The sequence below is a fragment of the Spea bombifrons genome, chromosome 1, assembly GCF_027358695.1.
Source record: "Spea bombifrons isolate aSpeBom1 chromosome 1, aSpeBom1.2.pri, whole genome shotgun sequence".
Lineage (NCBI taxonomy): Eukaryota > Metazoa > Chordata > Amphibia > Anura > Pelobatidae > Spea > Spea bombifrons.
The window spans coordinates 132,771,842-132,788,438 of record NC_071087.1 but is presented as its reverse complement, the minus strand read 5'-3'; the positions used below and the strand labels follow the sequence as shown (position 1 = coordinate 132,788,438).

The window sequence follows — 16,597 nt, the reverse complement described above, 5'->3', positions numbered from 1 at the left end:
TGAGTAAGTTTAACAACTTGAACTAACGAAATAAAACGAATTTTTAGTGAATATGTAAGCTAAGAGTGGATGATGTAGCATGTCACGTGAGCACAGGTCACATCTTTTCACTGTATGCACACAGACTGAATAACATACTGTGTGATTTCGTAAATAACACAGACCAGCAATTCCTCCAATTAATTGTACAATATTTTATTAATAAACTCACACTGACTATAACATGTGAAAGCAGCGCCTTCTGCAGATCTCTGTCTCCCTGATTCCCTATTCACAGGCTAGATTCACACGCTGCCAGTGAGTCTAACGTGCTCTGTCATGTGACCTGGTGAGGTCACGTGCCTACAGGGTGCGCCCAGGATCACACTTCCTCAAACTGCAAACGTTTTTACACTGAAGCACATCTTGATTAAGCCAGTAACAAACGTGTGCATGCGTTAACATAATAGTGGGAGTGCTGTGTCTATATCCATTTATTATGTATTGGATCATATAAATAAAACAACGTGCAGAATATTTACAAAATATACATAAGTATTGCTATTTTTAATTGTCACATGACTAGCCGATCCACAGAAGTTCCCAGAAGAGAAACAATTCTGACTTTTTTATGAATCATGAAATATTATAGCACTCACAGTTTTGCTATTGTTAGTATTAAGGTAGTGTTTGCAGTTAACTGCAGGTTAATCCAAAGGCGCACAAGGTTAACCATACATACTTAAAATATAGCATAAAAGGCACACTTTAAATTTCTCAAAGTGGAAGAAACATTTCTATAAATTCTCATAAATCCTACACTAATATATTTTTCTTTACACCATACCTCAGAGGTCTCTTGTTCAGATGGAAGTGAAAAGAGATCTCTGATGTGACGCTAAATCTTTTTTCTATTTTAGTCCAAAACAAAGACGAGGCCCACGAAGAAACAGACATGGTTATAGGTGAAATTAGGAGAAATATGAGCAAAATAGGCAAGGCACTGAGTAGAGGGATACAATCAAAAGGACACTCCAGCCATTATAAGCACCTGAATGGTTATGATAGCCGAGAGGTCGGTTTTTTTACCGCTAGGGTGCCCGCATCGCCATGTGTTCCAGGACATATAATTTTTACATATAACTGACCAGCCCACATAAAATGCTGCCCTGCAGTATGGGTGATGTATAACTGACTAATTGGTTCCTTTATATAAGTCTATATACATCTATACACGGCAGCACTTTATTTGGGCTGGTCAGCCAATACGTTTCTTTGGCAAGAAGGGCCATGTTGGCCTCGCATAATGTATAGTTAAATCAGTGAGATGACTTCTGTGAGATTAGATCAGCCCTTTGTGCAACAAAATCCTGTGGACGTTGGCCCATCCTGAAGCCTAGTGAAGTCAGTAAGTTGTAATGTATGAAGCCACCACCGTTCACCTACAAACTTACATTTTGATGAATAACCGCCTTTGCTAAAGAGATAATTTTATATCATGCATTGCCAAGTCACCACATCTTGTGATATCACATAAAACTTAAGGAATGCACATAAAAACTGAGAATGACGTGAGAAAGAAACATTGAACCAGGAGAGGGAGCTACTTGATGCTTTAACAGGCCTGCGGTGATGGTATAAAGGCATTGATGAGAACTTAATGAAAGAACTTTTAACCACCTTCCTGCGGCTAAGCAACAAAGCTTTGGTCTTGTGATCAGACATAACTAAATCTCCCAGGTTCTTACTAATTTACAAACTCTAGAAAATGAGTTTAGAGAAAAAGTCTTTGCTGTTCACGCCGATGAAAATCATTTAAGTCTTCATAGATAGATTCCTGGGATGGTAAGATGTGTAGAAATGTAATTGTTCATTAAAAACATTTTAAAATAGGTACTAGAATTTCCGATGGTAGTTGAGGTTTTCTAAGTGATTCAGATATTGAGTCTATTCTATTTCCTGAATAGAAGTTGCTGCCCTCTTACTAACCGATTAATGTGATCCCCATGGTTGGTGTTTTTGTTGACTGAACGGTTGACGTTACTGTCTCGTTTCACTTCCTTATCTTACATGATGATACGATCTGATTTAGATTCTGCTTAAGGGGTGATGCAAATAATATAGGATATTGCATGTAAGAGCACACTATTAATTACACAATATGTTATTTTGTAGATATACTACTCAGGATTTTTTACTCCATGCAAGCAAAACCTTAGGTGACTTGTAATGCATTTTTGACAGTTACGGAGGGGTTACTTGCAACTTTTTAAACTACAAAAAAGAAAAATAAATAAACTAAACAGTTAAAATGTAACTTCTAGATCCCCTAAGAATGTTGGCCAAATATTTTAGATGTAAATTCATTCCTAATACCCATTAGAGAGTTTGAAATACAAACCAAATTAGTGATAACAGAATAACCCCCAATCGCTGCTGCTATCCATGACTCAGTAATTCAGATGGTATTAAGGCAGAAGCAGGCTTGTGTTAGTGAATTTTAACGTTCTCAACTTAAAAAACCATTCCCATCACATGGGAGGGGAGCTAGAAAAGTGTATTGTGCTCACCCATAAAGTGAAAAAATTATTTACCTCCTTTCGCAAATGTGGCTGAATATTTTGCCTTTGCACGGAAATCGATTTTTCATTTTGATTTGGGGGTCGTAACTCTGGGTCATCTACCTTTACAATCTACTTTGGGGACACCCAACTCATTCACCCCTCATGCTAGACTTGTGTTCAAGCACAATGCCCATGCTGAGTGGGCCCAGTTGAGCCATGCAAGGCTGCAACACAGCAGGGTAGAAGCACATTGGATACATAATGCTTCATATGCTTAGAGCCAAGATTCTCTAATAAAAAAAACCTGAAGTACACCATCTTTCAGGTGCTCTTGGTATAGAGACTATGCATAACATTATTTTTTGGACTCTGTTGATTCTTCCATTGGTTTCCCTGTGACCCCTACTGGATAGATTGCTCTCTTGGGAGATCAGCCTCCCTGGTGTTCCGCTACTCAATAGACCAATTACAGGGGAGATCTTTGAGCTCCCCAACCAGCCCATTTACATTATGGAAGCTGTGCCAACTCTACACAGCCACCATAGACTACATTAGAAGGCACTGGACGCCATGACATCATATCCTGGTGCTCCATGTCTTAAAGACATGCAGTGCTTCTTAATGCAGTGCACACGCTGACAGAGTAGGGGGTAGATTGGGGTGCTGCCCAAGTTTAGTCTAGGGCTGCAAGAAAAGTAAATACGTCGCTGGATGTATCCCTTCTGTAGCCCTGTCCATTCTGACCAATCACTCACCTCAGTTCTGATGCATATTGAGCTCGCAGCCATCAGCCTTATTATTAACTTCCCAAATGTTTTTTTTTCTTTCAAATCTATAGTGGACTAACCTAACCTTAAAATAAAGTATAGTATTTGATTACACCTAAGCTGCTTGCATAATCACAATAACGTTTTAGCTATTACATGAACATCAGGTATCATCAACTAAACATCTATAATTTCTATATGACATCTTTTCAAACAAATGGGCTTTCTTCTGTACTTTTTTTGGCACCATCAAACTCCTCGTTCCTCTGACTAAGCCAACTCAGTATTGGCAAAACATGAAGGGACAGAGAATTAAGCTCACCTTTGTTATGGATAGATGTGTTGAGAAATAGTGTGGACAAGAATGCTAGCCACTCATTAGCATGAACCGGTTGAACCAGCATCTCCTTTCTTGCGACGCAATATGAATTAATAAAATGCTTAGATTCACTTTCCCATTCTCTACATGTGTGGCTATGAGAATCACAGTGTTTTGACTTAGTAGTAAAGTACTGTTAAACACTCATCTACAGACACCAGACAAGCCAGAAGGCTTGTTGTTCCCTCAGAAATCTCATGGTGCCTTCTGGCTTGTCTGGTGTCTGTAGATGAGTGTTTAATAATGCTTCTACATACCCCTAAATTTTAGTGGAAGGGTTTTCCATCACATTTACCCACCATAACTTACGTAATAGTAAAGTACCGAACAGTGATTTTCATATAGATTTTTTTTTGTTCCTTGTCCAATGTCTCTTTTCATAGTCCTGATAGTTGCTTTATATTCTCACCAGACAACCACTATATATGAAGAATGTGACAGATGTGAAGATGATTTGACCTTCACGTTTACAAACTATCAAACATTTGTTTTATGTCTTTTTATGTTCTTGATTTCTGGTTACAGAGTACATCATGCCAAGCAACTGACTCACACCGTTCAGTCATCTTTAAGACTGATTAATGTTTTTCCATCTAATGTACTAACGTTAAATGATGATTTAACAAACGATTTAACAAACGTCATCAATCTCTCTGTTTCAGACTGCAAAAAGCTTTACGGACTTGGTAACAATGTATGTATGTAATGTATGGGGTGTGTATGCAGTGTATATTGGTGTATTCATTGCGTTTGTGGTAATTAGAAAGTCTGTGTGTATGGTAATAGTATGGATTTTGTGTAAATCCAACCACATCCTCGGAAAATATACCAGCTAAGCTGTTGTGGATTCTTGGAATTGAGAAATTTACAATTATGCTAAACGGAACTTTAGATAAATGACATTCCGTCTAGAACTGATAAGTACCCTTACCAGGAAGCATCCTGAAATTCACAGGAATTCAGACTTGATCAGGCCCTGTATAATGCATAGCTAATTCAGGAGCTTTAACATATCTCCCTATGCCGCATCAGGTAAGCAAGTTTGCAGGAGAACATCATTGGTGTTATCCATTGATAATTTATAGCCATATCAAGGAGTTCAAAGGTGTGCCAAAGCAGTCCCATAGATCTCAATGATTGTCTGCTTCAAGGAGGAGGGTTTTTTGTTCAGTTCTAGAGCTGTGGCTCCTCCTGATGGTTAGTACATTTCCCCAAGGTTTGAATATCCCAAATACGGCATTGTGGTGTCTTTTTAACAGGAATAATTGTTTTATTTTGTAGTTTGAACTGCTGATTGAACTCCAGTTTACTCAGTTTTTCCTGTAAGCACCATATACCTATTGTGTTTTGTGCTTTGTGTTTGAATCATGTTTTGTTAATCTCTGCCACTGATTATGGCTTGATATTGATTACGCAGACTAATATCTGTGAAAGGAAATCCAGAGGTAGACCACAAAGGACTGGGTTTACTACAAAATACTTTAACAAGGAATACTTCAGGCCGGAAAACCTGCTAATTTTCTGAGCACACACATAAGTGTATTTGATGGGTACAATAATATATGCTGACTTAATTTCTTGAGAGTGCCTTAGCCAAGATGCCCATGTAGACTGCAGTTAAACTTTCACCCATGTGAACAAAGTAGTGGACAAAAAAAGAAGACAGCTAGTAGAAAAAGAAGATGCAAGAGAAGAAGCGGAGCTGCAGGCCAAGGATACAAGGACACGGAAGCAGTTATCTGAGAAAGTAGGGAGACATTAAGAGAGCATGTGATAGTGAGATAGAACATGAATGGGAATGTGAGAGAGTGAATGTGTGAGAGAGTGTGAAAAAGCGTGACAATTCATTTTTATTTTAAATGTAAAAAGCCTTCCAAGTTTTGACCGAACCTAAAGAGCGTGATACAAAATTCATTGTCGAACCAAAAACTAAACAAAATATTTTCCCTTATGGTTTTTAGTCCATTTGAACAAGTCTAGTTTAGATTATTCAAAATACAGGCATGATGTTACATATCTGCATACGTGGTGCTCCTCTTCCCTGCCTTCTTCTCGAGGAAGGGAGAGACCTCCCTCCTCCACTCAGCCACCACTATAGCAACCACGCAGTGAAGAGGGAGACCTTCCTCCACCTCACAACCACTCCAGGAGCAGCCAGTGCCAGTAAGGAGAAGAGGGAGACCCTCCTCTACTTCGCGACCGCCACAGCAGCAACCTCCACAGAGAAAAGGGGAGACCTCCCTTCCACCTCGCAGCCGCCTCCACCGGGACAGCCGCGCAGAAGAGGGAGACCTCCCTCCCTGGGGCTAATTCTGCGCGTGTGCTGTCCTCAGTGTGCGTTATCCTCTGCTATCCTTTCGTGTTTGACCTTGGTTAGTTTCCTCGTTTACGTTGATTCTCCGGTATCCTGACCTTGGCTTGTTATACGTTGATCCTGTCTCCTGGTATCCTGACCTCAGCTTGTTTGACCACGTTACTGCTACCCTTGGGTTCTACCAGTGTCTCCAACCTTGCTGTCCATGACACATGAATGTCCCTTTAACTGACCTAATCACCCAATATACTACTAAGCAATGATCACTACAATAGTGTTATAGTGTTTACCTAAAATATTTTCCTATAAAATGTAATGGTCTAGGTGTGCACTGTAGCTAATAAATATGATTTGGTAGGTATAAAGATTAAAGCATGTATTTCCCAGTATTTCAGACCTAATGTCAGAATTTGCTACTGATATATATATTGAACTTCAGAAAGACTCTGGTGTATTACACTGCCACTCGTGATGAAACACATCAGATATATTCATAGTGGACATTAAAGCAGATTGTTCTGAGGAGTGCATACATCAAAGCCACACAATTCTAGAATTGTTTATAAAACAAGTTCTGTGATTTTATGCCTCTGTGTTTTATTTCAACTTTTAACCCTCAGAGGGTAAACAATGTCAACATTCAGTGTGCAAGCACTTATTTGGTGTTCCCTTTTGACATCTCGGGATAGTAACAAGGGTTCTGCTTACATGGAAAAAAGGCTTTGCTGTAAAACAGCAGAGATAAAACACTGAAGCCCCCAGATGCCTGTTGCATTTTGTTCCTGTCCTGCTAGGAAATGTTTTTTCCCCTAATGTACTGTGTGCTTATCAGAATTGCATCCTTCTACATTGCAAACTCATCTATTTGTTTCAGACCAGAAAGAGCATGTTTTATATTTTTTTCATATATTTTCTAAGAGCTCAATCACAAGAAGTATATTAGCAAATGCTAGTAAAGGCTGGCTATGCCTCATAATTTCGCCAATATGTATTATTATGGTACATATTTACTTATGGCATATGGATTATTAACAGAAAAATACCATATTACTTTTAAAATATAATTTGCCTTTACACTTAAGAAGGGAACTTTTCAAATACTGCTGAAAGTAAAGTGCTTCATGCTTTATTACATCATCTGGCATTATTTTAATTGCAGTATTTCCTCTATTGGAAACACAGTTGGGCATTTTACATCATTTCCTGTATCCTGCACCAGTTACATAACTTGTTCATTACAGTTGGTTCATATTTTATTTTATACATTTAAAACTCTTTATCTGTATGTTAACATATATCAGCATGTAGACATTTTTTAATGTTCTGATGATAAAAGTAAATGGTTCTTTGGTCAGTCGCTTTTAGGGAAAAACTATGCTTTTACTAAATTACACCTTAAAACTCTACATGGATTGATTAGGCAGGGACCAGGCCGTAATACAATAATTTGTGAGGGTCCCAGGTTGTTTGCAGGTCAGAAAGAAGTACTGAGAAACAAAGAAAGGTTTCCAGGTATGTTCTGCGTCAAGGGTGGTTTGCATCTGAAATTCTTCCTCACCATAAACTATAACTGGATCAGGGGTACAAAATTCAAACTCACAGACTCAATTTCTTAGCTTGGGACCACCATGCACAGGTTTTCCCAAGATGATGTTTCATGAAACTGATCAATTCGCTTCAGAAACTGAGTTGTCAGTAAGAAATTGGGTGAAACTATAGGAAAATTCAGCCATGGGTAGTTGGGTAACTACTTCCCCGTAGAACGAGGAGTACAACTTCAAATATTGTTCCCATATCTGGTTCACCCAGTGGAAAGCAGATGAGAGGGATACCATGATAAATTTCAATAGTGTTCAAAAATTTTGAGTTTAATTGAGTGCCCCAATCTGAGATTAGCTCTGGATAATTTGCACAGCCAGACTACTTTTTATAGAAAGATGGAGACTGCCTCTATTGCACAAGCCAACAATTGGTCTTTAATGACCAATATGGCCATATGACTCTGTGATGTGTTAAGTCTAAAATGAAATGTATGAAAATGGACAGGGTAATTCAGACACTAAGGGTGGAGCAAACTTTAAGGCTAATAATCATAGCCTGGGTATTACTGTGCATAGACTGCAACAGTGTGACACAAATAAGACCACGGGTCTCTATGGACTTATTTATACCTGGGTTACATGGAGTGGTGTTATCACACATCGTGCATAACTTCCACTGCAGAATGTTGCGAGAATATGTAGTCTATCATAGTAATAATAGAGTCCGTTTTTGCAAACCAGCTAAGAATCAGGAAGTACCTCTGTCTGCACATTGGCTTTTATTCTTGACAGGTTGTTCTGTCCAGGAGTGAGGATAATATGTGGTTCCTCCCATGACACCGGTATAGGTTTAAATAAATGAGAAAAGGAACCCACTTTAATATTTGTTCTTTTCAAGGCCTGTAGGTTATTCCTCCTGAAAGTGACCCCACTCCTAAAGGGCAAGACAGATGGCCAACAATCCTATTTTCTCCAAATCAAAATTCTGTTCAACTGGTTAACTTATTACAAAAGAAGGCCACCGGATGCAGCAATGTGTATAGCCCATTGTGCCCATGTGTATAGGTGCTAGAAGAAGAAAAGTACCCACTGCATATTGTGAAGAATGACTTTCCACCACAAACTGACATAAGGGCCAGGGAAAACCAAGACAGCGGCTGGGGTGAAACTTTGTTTCATTGTTTTGTAATGCTTCTCGAGTCACTGTATTCCCCTGCATACCAGAGGAATTCTCAATAAAGCTCATGCATTTTTTCTATTTGTGGTTGCTGGCCAGCAGAGAAATCTGATTGTTCTGCAAAGCATGACTATCATAACATAGCCTGCCCATTTCCATTCTAAGGAGAAGGATTACCACTATCCCTATTTTAAGTAAGTGGCCAAACTCACTTTTCTGTCTTAGGAGGCTGTTGACTTCATCTGGTTCTGTGAACCAATGAATATGTAAGAGTGAAAAATTCCACACTAACTTACTCTGTTTACACTTTATATCCATGTTTTTCTCAATTCCAAAATATTCAAGGCTAGGCAATCTTTAGCCGGCTAACACTAGCCTAACTCACAATAGCCAGAACTGAAATAAGTTAATTGGTGTCCAGCAGCAGTTGAGGTCTTTCTCCGTGCAATGAGACAGAGTACTATTTTCAAAGAAACTTTTATCTACATTTGTCAGACTTATTACCAATGTGTTATTACATTAAACAGTGTCTAAGAACATGCAAGGTGTACACTCCTCAGCTTTGTAAACAAAAGGGGACTAGTGACCTGGTGGAAGTATGGGCATAACGATACAGCACAAAAGCGAGCTATTATTTAGAGGTGCTAGATAACCTTTAGATATGGAAATAACCAAGACACACAAAGACTAGTTTGTGAAAGAACTGTTGAATTCTGTTTGTTTACATAGCGTCAAACAAGAACTTTTTGGCATACAGTGAACATAAACCATAACAGATGTTTGTTTTTTTCCACAACATTTTTCTCATTAAAACAGAGATGTCACATTCCGCATTACTCTCAGTTCTATTTCTTACACCTATATACAATATAATATAAAATTAGCTAATTCATGATGTGAGCGCTACCACCTTGCTGCCAGATAACATTCAAAACTGCTCCCATTACCTAAAAGTATTATATGTATTGCAATAGTTTTTCAGGGAAACACAAGTGATATGGTTTTCAATTCATTTTTCACATTCAGGGTTTAATAATCATCTCAGATGTGATAGGTCAGCTTTAAAGGGAAATAAACAAATGTTGTGCCATAGTCCCATTACTATCATCAATTGACTCTCACGTCTCCACTTCAGATACTGATAGTACGATTAACAGCAAGAAACACTGCATACACACACAGCTTATGTGAAATTGGACAGAGACATTGTAAGCCACTACCTTAAAAAGCCCATGTATGAGGTACAAACACTACATTAATTAGACCAAAAAACTTTGTTTTTACCTCACACGTGACATTGTATGCCAACAGTATGCACAAGACATCCATTATAAATTGAAACATGTATGCAATGTAAGGACAGGGAAATGCTGTTTGTCAGCGACTAATTAGCAAATTTTAAAAAAAATATATTATTGCATCAAGCTGGCAGATTCGCACAACTACATACTACCATGATAATATATAGTGGTATACCTAGGTTGTGGGATTAGGGGCGGTCCTCCCTGAGCGCCTGCTGCCATGGGGGTGCCAACAAGGTTTCAATCACCTTTACAGTTCCCTCCAGAGACGGACCACATTTTTTGCCACAGGAAGAGCAGGGTCATTTGGGGAGTATATGATCTCATTGTGTGCATAACAAGGTTAATCTCTTTATAACTAGCCCAAAATAAAGGGAGTGCAAGGTCTGTTTCTACAGACCTCTATTTCAGTGTTCCGAGGGAGTGCTGAAACAGAAGTCTGTAGGAACAGAACTCGAGCTCCTACCGGAGGACCATCAGAGTAGGACTCAAAAGAAAGAAGAGGAAGAGATAGGGAGAAAAGGCAGAGAAAGGGAACGGGGGAAGAGATAATGAGAAAGGGTAGAGTGAGAACGGAATGGAAAAATTAGAAAGAAGAGAGATTGAGAATAGGAAGAGATATATGGAGAAAGGTGGGAAAGAAAAAAAGAGAAAAAGAAAGAGAGAAATAAATAGAAAAAGAGCATGTGTGTTTGAAAGTGTGTGAAGTAAAGTTTGTATTCTAGTGTGTCTGTGTAAGGGCAAGTAAGCATGTGTAAGGGCAAGTGTATGCTAGGATCTGTAAAGGAAAGTGTGAATACCTGTGTGTGTGTATAGGGGCAAGCGTGTATAAGTATGCATGTGTGAATCATTTGTAACTTAGGGCCATTATTTAGTATTGTTTAAAAATTATTAGCATCCTTCAAGTCTGACTATAAGACTAAGATCCAGATCCCCCGCAGCGCTACAGGCGACCTGCATCCTACTCTCTGGCAGCCGGTGGATGTCTGTCCACGGCTGCCGGCACTTCTGCCGGAGCGGCGGCGTGACATGACCTTCTGGTGCTCCATCATAGAAGCCCTTGTCGGAAGTCAGAGAGAAGCCGGTGAACGTCTGCGTGATGCACGCAGGCAACCTCCGCTGCTACTCGGGGTTTCTATGAAGGAGCACCGGCGTGATGTGACCTTTTGGTGCTCAGTCATAGAAGCCCCGGTGCCAGTGTCGGGTGGCAGTGGAGGTTGTGCGCAGACGTCCTCCGGCTGCCCCCACTTGACACCAAGGAGTCTAGGCAGGGGGGATAAGTCTAGGAATACATCGGTAAGTCGGGGGGGGGGATATAGGGGGTATAAAGCTTATCAGGTGGCAAATGGGGGGGAATAAGGCATATATGGGGGCAGAGTGGCAAATAAAAGGAAATAAAAACAATAAATACATTTTTCTCAATCATTGTTTTTATTAAATATGGAAAAAGTTTACATGTTAATTAATATTTACTAATACAGCTTTTTCTTATAAGGTAGTCTTATATTCAGGCCTTTTCTTTTTTTCTAAATTAATATTAAAACTTTGGGGGGTCGTCCTGTGATATGTTGGATGTATGTACAACTACATACTTTGGCTGAATTTGTTAAGATGAGTTGTGGGGTTTCAAATATTTAGTTTCCAGTAAGTTAATTATTTGGTTTGGCATATATTGGGATATGGTTTTAATACATTATTTTTTTCTGTGCATTTCTTTTTTGTGCATTCTTACCATTATTTGTTATGATACATAATTTCTCTTGAATTAGGAATTGGATATCTTATCTTGTCCTAAAAAATGGATCTTTAATGCACAGTAATAATCAAAAAGACCAATTTTAGAGCTAATAATTACATACTGAGGAACCCACTACATATTTACATATAAACAGAAGAGGTAAGCACTCACTGTACTACATGCACAGCTGAATCTGTAATTGCTGGAGCCACAATAGTTTCTCCTGCTGGTAGAACATCCAACATTTCCAAAGGAACAATGTCATTGTGTTTTCATTTACTTACAAAGCCACTCAATGTCAAAACTGCATACATTTGTTTCATAATCATTTGCTCTAATAAAGCCTTTCCCGTTCTACAGGGACATGTCAAATGAATGTTAGGACATGACCTGACACAGGCAGATCTTTATGACCAGAAGGTTTTTGAAGTTACCTTGCATGTTTATTTGACATATACCGGTAATATAGATAGACACACTTCAGTAAATAACTCCAATTCCAAAGCCAATTCTCATCCTAGATGTACACAGTAAAGTTCCAAATGTTGCAAGTAGTCAAGCAAGGGCTATTTTATCTTGTGATTGCAACAAAGCAACAAGTTAATATTAGGCAGCGATTGATAATTTTTTGAATGAGTTGAATAACTTGTAGATCCAGATTCTCCTGATACAACTGTCTACAAGGGAAGTTTTAGAAGCAATTAAGCATCTTGGATTGCCCGTTTTACTGCAATTTTATGACACTGTAGATTCTTTACGTTAGTGAAAAGCAATGTACCTATTGAGCGCTCAACACTGAGGCATTTTGTACACTTCTGTGAAGACTGGTACTACAGTCTAATAAGCTGTTCTCAGATTTTGTGGGTTCTATGCCTGGCCTCTGTATGATTTGTATTGTAGTGAATAATGTCCTCTCCTGTTTTAGCTTCTGTGTTTCTGAAACTGTAGCATCAGTATAGCATCTGTTTAGGGTGTAAAAAATAGATCAATCTGTTTTTCTATCAGTATGGATCGTGGTGCAACTCACTTGTTTTTTGTTTTTTTTGAAAGGGGGAGATGAGTGAATAGATGAGCAGAACATTACACAAAAATTGCCAGTAAGTATTAAGCATATTTCTTTCACTACTGAATAGCGTCATCTACACTGATGTTAGATTCTGGATTAGTGCATCAAAGAGACAGTTTAATGTTCCTGACAGCCTTACCAAAGGAGAACGCATATTAAAATAATTCTTGGGTACTTTAATATGCATTATTTTATTGATTAATCCCTTCAGGACCAAAAACAACCAATTTTCGTGTTTTTGCTGTCTTTATTCAACTCTGATTTCCCACCCTCACAAAAGTGGCTAGAAAAAGCAAAACTGTTGAACAAAAGTATATTTTTTTTGAAAGGTGACATCCCAAAGTATTTAACTAGAGGATTTTTAACACTTTTTATTTTTCGATTTAAAAGATTTTTATTGACAACCAGGCACAGCGTGCGACAGAATAAGCAAATACATACAGATCAGATAGAAGCGGCGCCTGGACTCCAGTGTTTCGTTTTTATAACACTTTTTATTTAACCATTTTGGCGGCAATCTGTCCTAACTATTGCAGTAAAATGATGTTTTTCAATTTTGAACAAACACATTACATACAAACACAGTACTTCAGTACATTTCTTTCCCAGGGTACATGCAATTACTGGAACAACTTATGATTTGTATTCAGCAACACCCCTCCCTGAGTCCAGCAATACCCCACATGCATGGGTAGGCTCCGGGTGGGGCTCTTCTTGCTTTGGCTGGTCTGCCTGGACCTCCGGGCTGACAGAAGCAGCAGTGGCCCAGCGATTGCCATGTGATCCCTGTTTTGGAGTGTGTCATTCAAACAATGCAATTTTACTGTACGGCTGCTTGCTGGCAGGCAGAACTACTCCATATGCTGCACACACATGGCACTCTTCCAAGGGTTGATGAGGCACCAGGTGCGCATCACAAGCTAAATCAGGGTCAAGACTGAAATAATCTGCACAGTGAAGGGAGACCAGGGGTACTTATGCAAAACATATACAGTATGATTACTCTTTTAACCTTATATGTTTAAAACATCAAACAACAAAGTCCTAGGACAAAGAAATCATAAAATCATGGAATTGACTTCCTAGCAGCTGCCTAAGTTGTGTTCTATTTCACTTATACTCTTCCGTGATCACTCCCAAGATAGCCAGCTCTGGGGTAATATGTCTCAAAAGGGAGTTTTAGCTGTTTACAATAGGCAAACATGGCTTTCCAAAAAACAGTGAGCCCGGGACATTGTCAAAAGCAGTGGTATATATCGGCTTGGGGGGGCATAGTCTGTTCATCCTATTTAGAAGAGACACAGGGGAGAAAAAAGCATTAAATGCTCTTTTCCGTGTAAAGAGCAGTAGGTATTGTATTACTTGTCGTATAAGGGGCGTCATGAATATCGTCTCGATATAACTCTAGGCTGGGCATACATTCAAGCCACCTACAAGCCCCTCCTTGTAATGAAGGTACATATTGTATTTCGTTTATAATAGGATATATGTTTGCCATTATTCTGTTGTACTAATGTTTTCCGTTACTTCTATTTGGTAGTAGTTAAGAAGTAAATGCAAAATATGAACCCTCCTGACTCATGATAAAATCAAATCACACAAAAAGAGAAACCAAGCTTATGAAAACATTACTTGTGCATTCGTCTTCAGGCGAACATGAAAACGAACACGAAGTTAGTTTCAAAGACACGAAGAAGAGAACACAGCAGCGGTAAAACGTAGACGAAGACAGACAACACGAAGAATGTGATCGTCTTTGTCTACTAATCTCCCTGGTCCCTTCCCCATCTAGCCTACCTTATCTTCGCGGCATCGCGGGAGTTGATGGAAGCGGAAATCCGTAGGTCCACCGTCAGGGGTTACAGGGCAGTGCGAGTGAGCCTATTGGTCGCCTAAAGGGACCTCCTCTGGCATCAACCAATTGCAATCAACCATTGGTTGATGGCAGACGAGTCCCCTGCTGGCGGCCAATAGAGTTGCTCATTCGGACATTTAAACTCCTGGCCAGGGCCGGCCGAAGACTTAACGCTGCCTGGGGCGAAGTTTAAAATGCCGCCCCCCCCCCCGCTGATGCCGGGGGGGGCGGCATTTTAAACTTCGCCGACGCCATAATCTACGATCCCCCCCGGTACTTACCTTTAAACAGTCCTTCGGCGAGTCTCCCTGCTCTGCCACGGTGCCGGCTTGTAATGCTGAGCGCCGGAAATTGACGTCACTTCCGGCGCTCTGCATTACAAGCCGGCACCGGGACCGAACAGGGAGACTCGCCGCAGAGGAGAGAGAGAGAGGGGCGCCGAGCGGGTAAGCGAAAACCACTCGGTGCCCCTCTCTCTCTCCTCCGCTTCAAAAAAAAACCAAAAAAAAGCGCTTGGGGCGGCAAAGTGCCGCCTGGGGCAATTGCCCCAGTCTGCCCCATTATAGGGCCGGCCCTGCTCCTGGCACCAGAGCTGCTGCGGTATGCGTTAACCCCATATTAACCCCTTATAAAAAACGGAAAAAAGAAGAAAAACTAACACGAAGAATGTCCACGAATATTTGCCCAAAAAGAAGACAGGAACTGGCGAATATTCGTGGAATACGAAGATTTTTATTTTTGCTGAAGACGAGCACGAAGACCCCCCTGGTGCCCAAGTCTACTTAGAACATTATTTAACTTAGCCAAGTGGGAAACTGCAGTCAATTATTCTATTATTGTAGAGAGTAAATAACAATGAACACTGATCAACTACAACATTATGACCACCTATTATTGTGTAGGTTCCCCTTTTTCTGCCAAAACAGCCTTGACCCTTCGAGGCATGGTCTCCACAAGACCTCTGAAGGTGTGCTGTGGTATTTGGCACCAAGACGTTAGCAGCAGGTCCTTTAAGTTCTGTAAACTGGCACCTCTATGGATCAGACTTGTATGTGTAGCACATCCCACAGATGCTCGATTAAATTGTTGTTATGATCCGCAAACCATACCTAAACCATTTTTGCTTTGTGGCATGGTGCATTATCCTGCTGAAAGAGGCCAATGCCATCAGGGAATACTGAGTACATGGGCTAAGACAATGCTATGGTAGGTGGTACGTGTCAAAGTAGCATCCAGATAAATAGCAGGACCCAAGGGTTCCCCGCAGAACATTGCCCAAAGCATAACATTGCCTCTGCCGGCTTGCCTTCTTCCCATACATAGCCCCATATGCAACAAACTGTGATGCACTGTGTGTTCTGACACCTTTCTATCAGAACCAGCATGAACTTTTCCAGCAATTTAAGTTACAGTAGCTCGTCTGTTAGATTTGACCATGTAGGCCAGCCTTTGCATCCCCTCATGCATCAATGAGCCTTGGCTGCCCATGACCCTGTCGCTTTTCTTTCTTTGGACCACTGCAAACCGGGAACACCCCACAAGAGCTGCAGTTTTGAAGATGCTCTGACCCTGTCGTCTAGCCACCACAATTTGGATTGTCAAAGTCGCTCAGATCCTTACGCTTGCCCATTTTTCTTACTTCTAACACATCAACTTTAGGGACAAAATGTTCAATTGCCGCCTAATATATCCCACCGACAGGTACCACGGTAACAACATTATCAGTGTTATTCACTTCACCTCTCAGTAGTCATGTTATGGCTGATCGGTGTATTTGCCCCAACATTTCAAATATCCAAAGTGGGACATCATTGATTTGAGGCGTGTGGCAAGAGGGTTAGAGGATGAGGCTTTCAATGCCCTTGTGACCAATTGACGGCTGTTTATAGAATTTAGTACACTGCGCTACCCTCATA

General features: G+C 40.2%; 1 protein-coding gene across 1 annotated transcript in view; it reads right to left on the bottom strand.

The window, feature by feature from the left end:
• Positions 1 to 310, bottom strand: part of DTWD2 (DTW domain containing 2) — an 81,844-nt gene extending 81,534 nt beyond the window's left edge. The window contains exon 1 of the mRNA XM_053474126.1: positions 212 to 310. The gene's annotated coding sequence lies outside the window, so the exon portion shown is untranslated. The remainder of the gene's footprint in view (positions 1 to 211) is intronic.
• Positions 311 to 16,597: the final 16,287 nt, after the last annotated feature.